Source organism: Myotis daubentonii, chromosome 1 (genome assembly GCF_963259705.1).
Source record: "Myotis daubentonii chromosome 1, mMyoDau2.1, whole genome shotgun sequence".
In the NCBI taxonomy this organism is placed as follows: Eukaryota; Metazoa; Chordata; class Mammalia; order Chiroptera; family Vespertilionidae; genus Myotis; species Myotis daubentonii.
Genome location: NC_081840.1, coordinates 191,825,556 through 191,841,477, shown reverse-complemented (window position 1 = coordinate 191,841,477; position 15,922 = coordinate 191,825,556). Strand labels below are relative to the sequence as shown.

Here is a 15,922-nt window from a genome sequence, read left to right as displayed (position 1 = left end):
TTTTTTCCAAAACATGTCTAAATCTTTAAAGTTGCATCTAATGGGTAACCAAATGTATACATCTTCAATTATCATTTTTCTGTTATCATAACATTGTAAATAGAAAACATTGCTTACCTAAGAGCTAACATATCTGATAACCTCAGAGCAAACTAGGCTAAATGGAGAATTTTATGAAAGTCTAATTTATTGCAAATAAAATATTTAAATATTTTATCTCAAATACTATGCAAGTACTGTATTCTGTCTAAATTAAGAGCATATTTATTTGGTAAATAATCCTATCTAATAAAATAGTAATATGCAAATTGACCATCATTCTAATGCAAAAGATGGCCGCCCAGATGGCCGCCCCCATGTGGTCAAAGATGGCCTACAGGGGAGGGCAGTTGTGGGAGATCAGGCCTGTAGGGGAGGGCAGTTAGGGGTGACTGGGCAAGTAGGGGCGGACAGTTGGGGGTGACCAGGCCTGCAGGGGAGGGCAGTTAGGGGTGACTAGGCCTCCAGGGAAGGGCAGTTGGGGGCAACCAGGCCTGCAGGGGAGGGCAGTTGGGGGTGACCAGGCCGGCAGGGGAGGGCAGTTAGGGGCAATCAGGCCAGCAGGGGAGCAGTTAGGCATTGATCAGGCTGGCAGGGGAGTGATTAGGGGGTGATCAGGAAGGCAGGCAGGTGAGCGTTTGGGAGCCAGCAGTCCTGGATTGTGAGAGGGATGTCCCTCGAGAGGTCCCAGATTGGAGAGGGTGCAGGTTGGGCTGAGGGACACCCCCTCATGCATGAATTTTGTGCACCGGGCCTCTAGGTTACAAATAAAAGTCTCCAAAATCATATCTGTGTTTATGATACATTTATTAATACATGAAATTTCAATGCTGCCAAACTATAGACCTTCTTAATTTATTACATTTTAATTTAGTAAAAACTATTTACTTGTGCCTCTCCAAAAAGTTTTTATACCACTGGGTAAAGAAACACTTTTTATTTAGGTTGTAAGATGTCTTCTTAATTAATTTCATATATATTCATTTCAAAGGACATACTAACTATTAATTCACTGATTCCATTAGCAGATAAGAAACTTCACAAAGTTTCAAATGATACCAATGTTACATAAGTTTTTCAGAGCTTTGAAGTAGAAATTTACCAATAATAGTCTGTTTTGTTTTTTTTCCTTGCCTCCAATTCATGAGCTCAAAGTAAAGCTCTGGAATTTGTTCCCACCCCCTTTTGTCTTCTTATATCACCAGAGGGTTGCAGGAGAGCTAAGAAATACTAGTGATGATACAGACCAGGAACATAAGCCCACTAAAAGACTGATATTTAATTACAAAAATACAGAACACTGCCTTTTCTCTACACTTCATCAATCACACCAATAAAACTACAGTATAAGAACAGTAGACTTCAGCTGAAAAAGTTACAAGACATGGATGATCCCTGAGGAGTATTTAAGGAAGCCTTTATTTATATTTTAAGATGAATCAATTATTAATAACTTAGAAAAAAACATAAAGCATTGCTCCCAAATGATTTTACAACTAAATTCTACCAAACTTTTAAGAGACGATACCAATTCTCCATAGTCTCTTCTAAATATCAAAGCAGAGGAAACACTTCCTAACTCTTTTATGAGGCTATAATTGCCCTAATATCAAATCAGATAAACATATCACAGAAAAGGAAATCCATAGACAAATATTTCTCATGAACATAGAAACAACAATCCTGAAAAAACAATCAAACAAACGACAGACAACAAAAAAACATCAAACAGATCCGACAATGTGTAAAAGGAAGTATATACTATGACCAAGTACCAAGTGGAATTGTTTCCAGGTATGCAAGTCCGGTTCAACATTCAAAAACAAGTCAATGTAATACAATCTTGCCAACCAAGTAAGGATTTTTTTTTTCTTAAATGATCACATCAATTTATGGGGAAAGAGCATCTACCAAAATCCAATACCCACTTTTGATAAAAATTCATCAATCTTAGAAATTAAAGAGTACTTTTTCAACTTGTTAAAGAACATCTGAAAAAAATTGACAACTAAAGTCACATGTGACACTGAGAGAGAGACTTACGTTTTTCTTGGAGACTTGGAAGAGGCAAGGATGTCTCTTACTACTCATGTTCAACATATAAGTAGTCCTTTGTAACTGAAACAAGACAAGGAAAGAAAATAAACATTACACATCTTGGAAAGAAAGAAATTACAGTGTATTTGTAGGATGACATAATTATCTATGTACAAAAACCCTTAAAAAATTACAAAAGAACTCATACTAATAAGCAAGTATGGTTGTAAGCTAAAAAGTTGATATAGAAAAATCAGTCATTTTATTATATGCCAACAATGAAAAATTAGAATTGGGAATAAAAATAACACATATAAGAGCATCAAAAAATAAGTAATTGGGTATAAATCCAACAAAACATAGGAACTTTATGCAGAAAACTATAAAACATTGATGGAAGAAAGCAATGATCTAGATAAAAAGGGAGATATTCTCTGTTCATGGGTTGGAAGACTTAATATTGTTAATATGTTGCCTCTTCCAACTTGATCTATAGATTCAATCAAAACACCAACAAGTGATTTTATACATATCAACAAAATTTATATGAAAGGCCAAAAATTTAAGAATAGCTAACACAACACTGTATAAGTAGAACAAAATTCTTCATACTGCCCAATTTCAAGACTTACTACTAAGGTAAAGCAATCTAGACAGAATGCTCTTGACAAAAGAATAGATACACATTGAAGTAACAGAATAAAAGTCTAGTAAATTCACACAAATACAATCAACTGATTTTTGACATAAGGGCAAAAGCAATTCAATGGAATAAAAGAGTCTTTTTACAAAATGGTGATGGAATAATTGTATGTCTATAAACAAAAGACATGAACCTAGACACAGACTTTACTCCTTAATAAAACTGAATTAAAAATAGATCATAGATATAAACTAAAATGCAAAACTATAAAACTTTGAAAACAAAATATAGGGGAAAAAATCTAAGTGATCTTGGATTTTGTGATGAGTTTTTAGAGATGACACCAGAAGCATGATGCATAAAGAAAAAAATCAATAGGTTGAACTTTATTAAAATTAAGTATATTCTGTTAGAGTATAAAAAGATAAGCCACAGATTGGGAGAATGTTTACAAAACACATACCTAATAATAGAATTACATCCAAAATATTCAGAGAACTCTTCAAATTCAACAATAGAAAAGCAATCCAATCGAAATTAAGCAAAAGAGCTGAATATCTCAACAAAAAGATATACAGATGGCAAATAAGAATATAAAAACCTGCTCAATATAATTTGGTGCTAGAAAAATGCAAATTAAAACAATGAGATATCACTACACATCTATTAGAATGGCTAAAATCCAAAAACTTGACAATCCAATTGCTGGGAAGAATGCAGGGCAATATAAATTCTCACTCATTGCTGATGAGACTGCAAAATTGTTTATGCTCTGGGAGACAGTTTGGCAGTTTCATACGTTGTCTTACTGTATGATTTAGCAATCACACATATTTATCCAATTGATTTTAAATTTTATATCCCTACAAAAATACATGTGAATGTTTATAGCAGCTTTACTTGTAGTCTCCAAGATATTCTTAATAGGTGAATGGAAAAATAAGCTGCTGTTCCTCTATACCAGCAATTGTAACTTTTTTTTTTCATCTCAGAGCACACATAAATGAGTTGCTAAAAATCTGTTGCACACCAAAAACATTTTTTTTTTGTTGATCTGAAAAAAGGGTATACTTTTTATTTATTTACATAGAGTGCTATTGTTATGTTAGATGCTGTCATTTTTAATTTGAAAATCTAAGGGAAAAGAGGTCAATGTCCATGACTAAAATAGTCAAGTATTGTATGTTGTAAAAATTTTTATGGCACACCAGTTGAAAATTGCTGTTCTATACAATGGAAGACTATTCACTATACAAAGGAATTGAGCTATCAAGCCATATAGATGCAACTTAAATACATATTGCTAAGTGAAAGAAGCCTGTTTGAATAAACTACTGACAAAGGAAAAACTATAGAGACAATAAACAGAGAGTGTTTGTCAGGTGGGGAGTGAGGAATGGGTTGAATTGGTGAAGCATAGGAGAAACTTTATGAAACTATTCTGTATGATATTGTAATGGTGGACACATGACACTATGCATGTGTCAAAACCCACAGCATTTTACAACAGAAAGAGGAAACCCTAATGTATACAAATTTAAAAAGTCATTTAGGAGGTCAGGTTATCCCAGGATTTAAATCAGACTCTGATAAAAGAATTTGACTATATCATGAATATAGGAAACTAGAGGTCCGGCGCATGAAATTCGTGTATGGATACAGTCCCTAAGTCTGCCCTGTGAACAGGGCCATCTTTCCCGCTCCCCAACATGACCCACCCCCAGTTCCCCATTCGCCGTCGGATGATCGGAGCCTGACGGCCAGGGGAAGGGACCGAAAGGTCGGCCATTTCCGCCTGCTCACCATCCCCACCCCATCCGCGGATTGCCCTATGTGTGTGGGGCGACTGGTGGGGTGGGGGCCTTGGCCTGGCACCACCTGCTTCCCTTGCCACCCACCTCTGGTTCCCCATTTGCCATAGGGCATCAGAGCCTTCAGGACAGGAGAGGGACCGAGAGGTGGTCAGTGCGTCTCATAGTGATTGGTCAAGCGGTCGTTCTGGTCATTTTGCCGTTAGGGTCAATTCGCATAGTACACTTTTACTATATGGGATAGAGGCCAGGTGCACAGATGGGGGCTGGCTGGCCTATCCTGATGGGGGCCCTGGATCAAGGTAAGGGTCCCTGCTTGGGGCAGGACCAGCCGGGGCGAGGGACCACAGGTGGTTTTCAGGCCAGTTATGCCCCCGATCAGGGTGGGGGGTTCCCACTGGGGGACAGGGATAGCAGGGGGTTTGCAGGTCGGCCCCGCTCCCAATTGCAGTAGGGGCCCTGCTGGGTGGCGGGGCTGGCCGGGGCGAGGGGTCACAGTTGTTCTGGTCTCTGGTCATTCTGGTTGTTCTGCTGTTCTGGTCGCTGGGCTTTTATTACATAGGACAGTCTTACTGGAGCGGTGAGGAGCAAAAGCACTAAACCAAGTAACTTTGGAAATGGGTAGAGTCTATAAGACTAAAGGCAAAAGGAGTTTTACATAAGAAATGTATTCTGGTTGATAAAGTTTTTCCCATAGGGGTATCCTATCTAATAAAGAGGTGATATGAAAATTGACCATCACTCTAACACACAAGATGCCCTCCCCCATGTGGTTAAAGATGGCTGCACCCATGTGGCCACAAGATGGCCTGCAGGGGAGGGCAGTTGGAGGTGACCAGGCTGGCGGGGGGGCAGTTGGGGGTGGCCAGGCTGGCAGGGGAGGGCAGTTGGGAGCAACCAGGATGTCAGGGCAGGGCCACTGGGGGCAATCTAGATGGCAGGGGAGCTGTTAGGCATTGATTGGACTGGCAGGGGAGTGGTTAGGGGCAATCAAGCAGGCAGGCAGGCGAGCAGTTGGGAGCCAGCAGTCCTAAATTGTGAGAGGGATGTCTGACTGCCCGTTTAGGCCACAGGGATCAGGCGTAAATGGGCAGTTGGACATCCCTCGAGGGGTCCAGACTGGAGCAGGTGCAGGCTGGGCTGAGGGACACCCCCCTCCCCAGTGCACAAATTTTGTGCACCGGGCCTCTAGTGAACTAATAATTTGAAGTCACTATATCTGTATAATGAACTTAAAATTAAGTAAATTCATGGTGAATGGTGGGAGCCAGATGTTGTACTGCTAAATTGGGAAGTTAGAGACAATCAAGGAGAATGATCTATATGGTTATGGATTAGAGTTAAAAACATCAATATGTATCCATGTTTATCTTAGTATAGATTCAGATGAAAACACACACACACACACACACACACACAAAATTTTATAATGTTTATAAGTACTTACAGATATGTATATGTGTATATGTTAGTATCCAAACATATATTTCCTTGTTCTGTCCTCTGAGAATGCCTAAAAGCAGTGATACTGCAGTAGGAATGAACACACGTAGCACCTAGATCTCGGTTTCTAATACTATTTTCCAACATAAGGAATCAGAACACTTTGATTCCAATACTGGCCTAGGAAATAATATATACAATGACCTTGTAGTGCCAGAAAGTAAGGAAACACTCAAAATAAACAAAATGAGAGTGATATCCATAGGGGGGAAAGATATCAATGGCCAAAGATAGAATTCAACACAACTATGGTAAGTAAAAAAAGTAGTGTTGAATTATAAGTCATCATATAAATTGAATATTCATGAGCTAATACTGACTTAAATGAATAAATAATAACTAAGTGGGGGAAAACTGATGAATCTCCCATGCAGAAGAATCACCCAGAATTGATATACTCTGTCATCAAGATGGTAGAACATAGCTTTTCACTTTTTAAGTGTGTACTGTACATAGTACTTTTTTCCACAGAGAACAGAATACAAAGGGAGAAAGAAGAGAAACTGTACAATGGATAAACCTGACATAAGCTATCTCATGATTATAATTAACAGAAAAAAGTCATGTTGATAATACATAATCTATATGATGTTATGAAAATACCACATTACAGTATTCATCTTACAATCCCATACCCCTGATCTAATCAGGAGAAAATGACATCAAATACATTCCAATTAAGGAACATTCTACAGAATATTAGTACCTGGTACTTTTGAAAAAAACATCATGGCCATCAAAACAAAAACAGTACAAGAAACCATCACAGCCAAGAAAAGACTGAGACAGGATGATAATGTATAATGATATCCCAGAAAGGATCTTGGGGGCGGGGGGGAGGGGGGAAGACATTATTTAAAAACTAAGAAAATACTAAAGTATAGATTTTAATTAAAACATAGTGTTAATATGAGTTCATTAATTGTGAGAAATGTCTTATATAAAATACAACTTGTTGATAATAGGGGTAACTTGAGTTGGTTGTATCTACCTGCAAACTTTCTGTACTAACTTTACAACTTTTCTATAAATGTAAGTCTACCTTAAAATAAATGTTTACTTAAAAATAAAATATAACAAAACCAAGATAGTATAGTGTCACCAAACAAGAAAATGAACAGCCTTGAGACTTTCACCATGTAAAAACTGGTAAAAGCACTGTAGCAAAAGCTTTCAGACAATGCATTCTAGGGCAAGACTGCTTAGCCTCTATTTCACTCACATATTTTATGCACCCTTAACATAACTATGTTTCCACTGACCCTGCCAAGAAGCACCCTGGTAGCTTTTGTGTCTGGCAGGTCTTAGCAGATAGCACAGCTGGCTTGCACTTCAAGTGGATGACAGAGGGTGTGTTATCCTACTACTAGCCAAGACTTCACACAAATCAGAAAGCACTTATTTAAAAGGTGAGCAAGCTCCTGCACTGCTGGTCAAAAGAAAAGGGTTCCATTGCCTTGCCTATAGTTCTCTTGGGAAAATAGACAGGTTATTGTTGGTTCTTTTTCATATTTATTTATGCAACAAAAGTGAAATCTCTCCCCAGAGCACAGGTATCATACACACTACCAGATAAGACTGTGCAGAAGCTATAATGGAGATATACTTCATTTGCTAATTAAATAAATTAAAACAAATGCAGGCAAAATGCTAAACCAGATGAGACACCACGATTGAGGCATAAATGAGAACTGTCTGTGGTCATTTAATTAGATAAATTTCCCCAGAAATCTCAGTTGCAAAAGGTTTTGTTGCTGTAACTTTGTTAACATATTAAGGGTTTAAAAGTCACATGTTTTGGGGTTTTCCTATTCATAACTAAAACTGCCAAATAGGGGCTGAGCAAGACTTTGGCACATGACTCATCCATTGTCCTAATTTTACCAAGAAGACACACAACCCGAGGCAGGGTAAGTGATTGGAGACATCCACAACGATCACTATTTTAGAGCCATAATTCCAACCTAAGCTCCCGACCCCAGGCTTGCTCTTTTATTTAACTGCCCTGATGGTTCATGCTGCAGTTTCATTTCTCTTTATCTTAATACTAATGTCCCGTTGGTTCTTTATTTCAGAGCAGCCTTAATGATAGCTACAAAAGTAAGGTTATTTATGGCATAACTTTTAAAAACTTATTATATTATTTAGGCTGTGCTTTTACAAGACTAACATACTGAATCTATATATATAAAAGGCTCAGTATCCGTCCTTCCCTCTGACCGGTAGCTATGACAGGCACTGACCATCAGGGGATCAGATCTCAACACAGGAGCTGCCATGATGCACACTGGCCATTTAAAAATAAACGGCACCACAGACCTGGTGCCAACAAACCAACACTCGGCTTCCCTCAAGTGGGACACAGGCCCCGCCACCACCCTGGAGCGGCTCCCCACCAAATCACAGCCAATGCTGCCAAGACCTCATGGCACAAAAGGTGGACCACAGCCAAGCCCTGCCCAGAAACAGTTGCTATCGGTGCCTGGTAATGATGTCATACAGCAACTCCCAGCTTCCTCTCCCTAGTCGAGTGACTAGCCTCCTTGGAGTTTCTTCACCCCAGGAATATGACTTTCTTTATAGCCAGATGCAAACATTTTACAGTTTAACCAAATGTTTGTGAAGCGTTTTCCCTTGCCTCATCTCATTTGATCCTCACAGATGTCCTGGAGTAGGTAGGTAGGAGACTTGGTAGGATTCTATTTTCTTTTCATTAGCAAGACAATGGAGATTTAGAAAGTTTAGAAACTTGATCCGACTGAAAAGAGGTAAGAAGTTGTGGAACTTGAAAATGACTTCAGGTTTTCTCACTGTGCAGAATATACTCAAGCACTGCTGCAGCTAAATATTTTACCCTATGTTCTCCCTGCATGATCTATAATAAAAATCTGCTTTGTGTTGATATTTACTTCTGTGTTGCTGACAGTTACCTGAAAGAGAAGTTGGGGTGTATCACTGGGCTGAAAAAGTTTAGCTAAATCAGAAAGCAAGTCTAATTAAACAAATATATACACACACACACACACACACACACACACACACACACACACACACACACACACACTAGAGGCCCAGTGCACAAAAATTTGTGCACTGGCCGGGGCGGGGAGGGGGTGGGTCCCTCAGCCCTCTCGCAGTCTGGGGCCCCTCGGGGATGTCCACTTGCTGACTTAGGTCCACTCCCTGGGGGATTGGGCCTAAGCTGGAAATCAGACATCCCTCTAGGAGCCCGGGAGCCCTTGGGGGATGTCCACTTGCCAGCAGGGAGCAGGCCTAAGCTGCAGTTGGACATCCTTATCGCTGCTAAGGAGGCGGGAGAGTTTTCCGCCACCAACGCTGTGCTGGCAGCCATCAGCCTGGCTTGTGGCTGAGCAGAGCTCCCCCTGTGGGAGTGCACTGACCACCAGGGGGCAGCTCCTGCATTGAGCGTCTGGCCCCTGGTGGTCAGTGTGTGTCATAGTGACCAGTCATTCCCAGTGGTTCTGCTGTTAGGGTCAGTTTGCTTATTACTTTTTTATTACATACTAGGGGCCCGGTGCACGAAATTCGTGCACTGGGTGTGTGTGGGGGGGAGTGTCCCTCAGCCCAGCCTGCCCCCTCTCACATACTGGGAGCCCTCAGGCGTTGACCCCCATCACCCTCCGATCGCCTGATCGGCCCCTTGTCCAGGCCTGACACCTCTGACAGAGGTGTCAGGCTTGGACAGGGGACCCCCATCTCCCCCTGATCACTGGCTCTGGCCCCCGCCCAGGCCTGAGGCCTCTGGCCCAGGAATCATGCCTGGGCAGGGGACCCCCATCTCCCTCTGATCGCTTGCTCCACCCCCCGCCCAAGCCTGACGCCTCTGACCCAGGCTTCAGGCCTGGGCAAGGGGACCATCATATCCCCCCAATCCCTACCTCCGCCACCCACCCAGGCCTGACGCCTCGGCCAGAGGAGTTGACCCTCATCACCCTCCGATCACCAATCACCGGATCGGCCCCTTGACCAGGCCTGAGGCCTCTGGCCTAGGCGTCCGGCCCGGGCAGCGGGGACCTGCAGCTGCAGCGGCCCCGCGATCGTGGGCTCCGCTTTAGGCCCAGGCAAGGGACCCCTAGCTCCCGGGACTGCCAGCTTCGACCGTGCCCAGCTCCCATCGCTGGCTCCACCCCTACTTCCTGCTATCACTGGCCAGGGCGGCAAAGGCGCCTGATTCTCTGATCATGGCTGGGGGGCAGGGCAAAGGCGGCCCCAGGACCGCCTTTGCCCTGCCCCCCAGCTCTTAGCTCCCCCCTGGGTTTCCGATCACTGTCAGTGGCAGGGGGCTTCTTCCTGCTTTCCCTTTCGCCTCCCTGCATTGTGCCTACATATGCAAATTAACCGCCATCTTGTTGGCAGTTAACTGCCAATCTTAGTTGGCAGTTAACTGTCAATCATAGTTGGCAGTTAACTGCCAATCATAGTTGGCAGTTAACTGCCAATCATAGTTGGCAGTTAATTTGCATATAGCCCTGATTAGCCAATGAAAAGGGTATCGTCGTACGCCAATTACCATTTTTCTCTTTTATTAGATAGGATAATAGAGGCCTGGTGCATGGGTGTGGGCTGACTGGTTTGCCCTGAAGAGTGTCCCAGATCAGGGTGGGGGTCCCACTGGGGTGCCTGGCCAGCCTGGGTGAGGGGCTGATGGCTGTTTGCAGGCTGGTCACACCCCCTTCAGGGTGGGGGGGGGGTCCCCACTGGGGTGCCTGGCAAGTCTAGGTGAGGGGCTGAGGGCCGTTTTCAGGCTGGCCAACCCCCCCCCCCCCTTGGAGATGGAAGTTCCCAGCCTCTCCTTTGTTTCTTTTTTTTATTCGGGAATTTATTTACTTTCTATAATTGAAACTTTTTGCTTTGAGTGGCGCTCAGAGCCGCCGCATCAGGTGGGAAGTTGGCTTCCTCCATCATTGGAGCTACCAAGCCTCCTACTCGCTCCAGCTCCATGGCTGCCAGCTTCCAACTTGGTTGGGTTAATCTGCATATAGTCACTCTGATTGGCTGGTGGACATGGCTTAAGGTGTAGCGAAGGTACGGTCAATTTGCATGTTTGTCTTTTATTAGTGTGTGTATGTGTGTATGTATATATATATATATATATATGGCTAAGTTGAGTCGCGCATGCCAATACATAGTAAGCTCTCACTGGCACCAATCACAAGCATGTGTTTTGACCTGTCATTGTTGATCATGAATTTGGTTGAGACTTCTATCATAGAGAATGGCGAATAGTGATATTAAAATATTTCTTCTAATTAATTTCCTTTCAATGTACACGAATCTGTGCACCAGGACACTAGTAAGAAATAAAAGGAATGATTTAATCTGGTCAACCTCCTTCTCTCTTATGAGATGATCACCCATGATATAATTATTTGAACAATTCAATCAACATCTCTTTAAGGAGCATCTACCACTGTGCTAGGTATCAGAATAAGGGGATCAGAGGGAGGTGGAGAATTAGATGTCCACTCAGCTTACCTAGACTGGAAAATTCACAAGTGCATGTAATTCAAGGCAACATATGTTATAGTGTTTTTATGGGAAACACCTACTTGGATACTATTTTTGACATATAATTTGGTTATATTTTATTACAGTTAGCAACACTACTAAAAATTGCTACCATTTATTAAGAAACCTATGAAATGAAATGTAACTTTACAATGACTTCACACTTAAATCTCAAAAACTATGAAATAAGAAGTTTTATCACATTTTACAGATGGGTAAATAGGGCTAGGACAGTGGTCGGCAAACTCATTAGTCAACAGAGCCAAATATCAACAGTATAATGATTGAAATTTCTTTTGAGAGCCAAATTTTTTAAACTTAAACTATATAGGTAGGTACATTGTTATTAACTTAATTAGGACACTCCTAAGGCTTAGGAAGAGCCACACTCAAGTGGCCAAAGAGCTGCATGTGGCTCGCGAGCCGCAGTTTGCCAACCATGGGGCTAAGAGATTTCTGTGAGTTAAGACCTATTAGAATTAAGACGACACAGGCCTCATTATTTCACAACTAGAAAGTGATAGAACTGGGATTTGAGTTTCATTTGTCCTCTCTGGCACTTATTTTGTGTGTGTGTGTGTGTTTTTTTCCTCAAGTTAAAGTTGAAAGAATTGAATGGACCTGCCTCAATTATAATCTCCCAAGATGATTATTAATAATTCATATTCCAGCTTCCCAGATAACTTTGGGAAACCTTCAAAAATCAAACAAGTAGAACATAAAGAATAATATCTCAATTTGAAAGAGTTGTCTAAGTCATTTAAAGATCAATCAAAATAGTAATTATCACTGTTTCTTTATCATTAGGGTTTGTAAATAAGTTGATGATTATGATTAATTCTGAATTTTGGGTTAGGTAAAGAATCATGAACACTAATATTTGAACTTTCTAGTTGGGAGTCATGAAAGAAAAACCATGGGTGATACTGGTGACTGCAGAATGACAATTGTCCTTATTGTTTGTCAGTTAAGATTTTTTAAGACAATTAGTTAGGATTTTATAAAAAGGTATATTAGAGCCAAATAATACAGTTTTCCCAAAGTCATCTAAGAGTGGAGACATATTCATTGAATGCCACTTAACTACTCTGTAACAAATATTATATTGTTATAAATACCATCTCAGAAGTAAGAAATATTAACTTTTATCCATGATGCTCTGTATCAAAGCATCATAGGCCAGTACGAAGGTTGAAAGTAAAAGTAAGCAATGGTGAGCACTGGAAATGTTCCACCTGGTAGAACAGCATGGTGAAGACAGCCACTGAGCCCACATCCTGGGAGTTGCGGAAAGGCTTTCATACCAATGATGGGATGTCTCTGGCCCTGATTAGTTTTACCATTTAGGCCATTGCCGAAATTGTGTGGTCCTGCCTCCATGTGCCCAATGAACTGTCTAACACAGGCTTTTTATTTAAGCAACTTTATTTAACAAACACTGAAATGAATGTTTCATATAAACTAAAATTTATTAGCTATAACATCTATGAAAATTTTATTTCAAGGATAAGAATTTGTCCTATTAAAAATATAAAGCTTAGGTGACAGGGAAGATCATATATATAAATATCACTTACATATGATTCCTGAGAAGATTTGGTCAATGTATATTGTTTTATTTTTATATATCTATAGTAATACCAATCTACACATAGATTTTTAAGCCTTGCTAATTTTCTAGAACTAGCAAGAAATATTGATTTTAATCAACCAGCTAAGCTATTCAAAATACTGTTTTAAGGAGAAAAATTGCACAGAAGCAATTTATTGCTTTTAAATGCAATTAACCAATAATGTAAAATTTTATTATTCAGTTATAATAGTAAATTCACAGAGTAAATCAGCCAAAGAAAATTGAAATTTTAAAGTAATTATAAGTGATGTAAACTTAACAATTGTTTATAATGCATAAAAAATGTGTTAAACATTTGAATTATCTATCCTATATAATAAAAGCCCAGCATCTGAACATCAGAATGTTCAGAACGGCTGGTGGACCAGTTGCTCTGAAGTGCACTGACCACCAGGGGCCAGCCAGACACTCAATGCAGGACCTGCCCCCTGGTGGTCATTGTGTACCCACATCAGGAGCATGGGTCCTGACCACCCCCGGGGCAGCCACTCACTCCCGCTGTAGTCCTGCAGGTTCAATCTCCAGAGAACGGGCCAGGCACCAACGGACCAGTGCCGCTGGCACAATCCTGACAGCGCTGATGACCTCCTGGAACTCGGCCTTGGGCACCTCGGCCGCTTCCCCTCCCTAGATGCTCCACAAGGAAGAAAGGATATAAAAGCATCCGCCAGCAGCGCCAGGGGCGACCAGTAAAGAAACAAAAAACGATGACCAAGAGAATGCCGCAGTCAATGTCCAGAATCGGGCTCAGGAAAACGGAGAGAAGGGAGAATTCCATAAGTTGGCCAATGCCAATAGATTTCTGAGTGACTGCCTAGCATGTGACAGTGGTGTGACTGCAGAGGAAGGAGTCCAAGTTTCTCAACAGAACACCAAGGACTTCTTCCGTGTTCTGAACCTTAATAAGAAATGTGATACCTCACAGCACAAGGTGCTGGCAGTGTCCGTGTGTCCTCAGTCTCTGCCTTATTTTGCTGCTAAATTCAGCCTCAGTGTCACTGATGCATCCAGAAGGCTCTGTGGCTCACTCAAAAGCCTTGGGCGCACTGTCTTTGACATGAAGATAGCTGTGGACTTCAGCATCCTGGAGAGTCAGAAGGAATTTGTGCGTCGGTACTGCCGGCACCGTGAGGAAGAGCCCCGGCTACCCATGCTGACCTCCACCTGCCCCGGCTGAGACAGATATGCAGAGTGCGTGCTGGGTCACCCCATCACCCCCCACCTCTGCACAGCCAAGTCTCCCCAGCAGATCATGGGCTCTCTCGTGAAGGATTACTTCACCAGATGGCAGAACCTGTCCTCAGACAAGACTTTCCACGTCATTGTGGCCCCGTGTTATGACAAGAAACTGGAGGCCCTTTGAGAAGATGGCCCCACAGCTTTGCAGAGTTCCCGGGGGCTGACTGCGTGTTAGCCTCAGGTGAAACTGTCCAGATAATGGAGCAAAGTGACCTGGCCTCGAATGACGCCACCGTGGACACTCTGCTTGGAGACATGAAAGAGGAGGAGGTGAGGCTCCACGAGGGTGCCAGCTCCAACGGGTACCTGGCACACATCTTCAGGCACATGGCCAAGGAGCTGTTCAGCAAGGACGTGGGGGTGCTCTCCCACCGCACCCTGAGGAACAAAGACTTCCAGGAAGTCACCCTTGAAAGGGATGGAGAGGTTCTGCTACTCTTTGCGGTTGCTTACGGCTTTCGGAACATCCAGAACGTGGTCATGAAGCTGAAGAGTGGCAAGATCCCCTGCCACTTCGTGGAGGTCCTGGCCTGTGCCAGGGATGCCTAAGCATCAGGGGCCAGGCCCAGGTGGATGATGGGTGTGAAGACAGGGCACTGCTGCGGCAGATGTAAGGCATCTGTGCTGCCATCCTGGGGTGGTCCCGGAGGCCAGCGCCCATGTGCAGGAGCTGTACCAGGAGTGGCTGGGGGGTGGGGGGCAGGCAGGGCAGCCAGCCAGCAGCGAGGACTTCAAGTGGTAAAGGTCAGCAGATGCCTGGCCTGCAGGCCACCTGAGGAGGGGTGTCAGTATCGTGAAGAAAAGGCTTAGCATCTCTGTCATCGCTTTGGTTTTCAGAATTCCCTGCTCCCCATCTGTCGGCTCCCTCCCTGAGGGGCACTGTCATCATCACATGGATGCAAATAGAATATTGTATCTCGAAAAGATTGCCCCAATGTACGTATCCTTTTATCCGATGATGAAAAAGTCCCAAATAACAAGAATGGAGACAGACTACTGTCCTTTAGGCTGAGACTTGGTTCTGTCCACATGCCTCAGAGAGATCGGATGAGGAAATGGCCCAGTTTGGCCCTGACTTTACCCACTTATGTTACTCTTGAAGGAGTCTTTGCCACAATGTGAATAAACTGCAACCTTTTGGAATAGGGGCTCACACAAAAATCTGCATTCCCAACTTTTCTTAAAACAGATCTATGTTTTGCAGCTGTGGCCACCGTCCTGAGATCAGGTCCTGTCCACCAGTTCCTGTCACTGGGAGTCAGGGGGCATTGGAGTGGAGGGTTCCCCCCCCCCATGCCCTTTCACATTCAGGGATTGAGCTGAACTCACTTTGGGGGAGGCCTGGCAAGGGTGACAGGTGTCCCAGATGGAAGGATGGAAAATAGAGAGACAGACGCCCTGCTCAGTCCCACCCTGTATGGGGTCAGGAAGATGAAGGCCGACCAGCCCGCCCCACAATTGGGTGAGATAGAGTCCTCTGTGTCCATC

The 15,922-nt window shown here is 42.7% G+C and overlaps 1 pseudogene; it reads left to right on the top strand.

Moving 5' to 3' along the window:
* Nucleotides 1-4,813: 4,813 nt before the first annotated feature.
* On the top strand, nucleotides 4,814-15,176 carry LOC132240151 (nuclear prelamin A recognition factor-like; annotated as a pseudogene).
* Nucleotides 15,177-15,922: the final 746 nt, after the last annotated feature.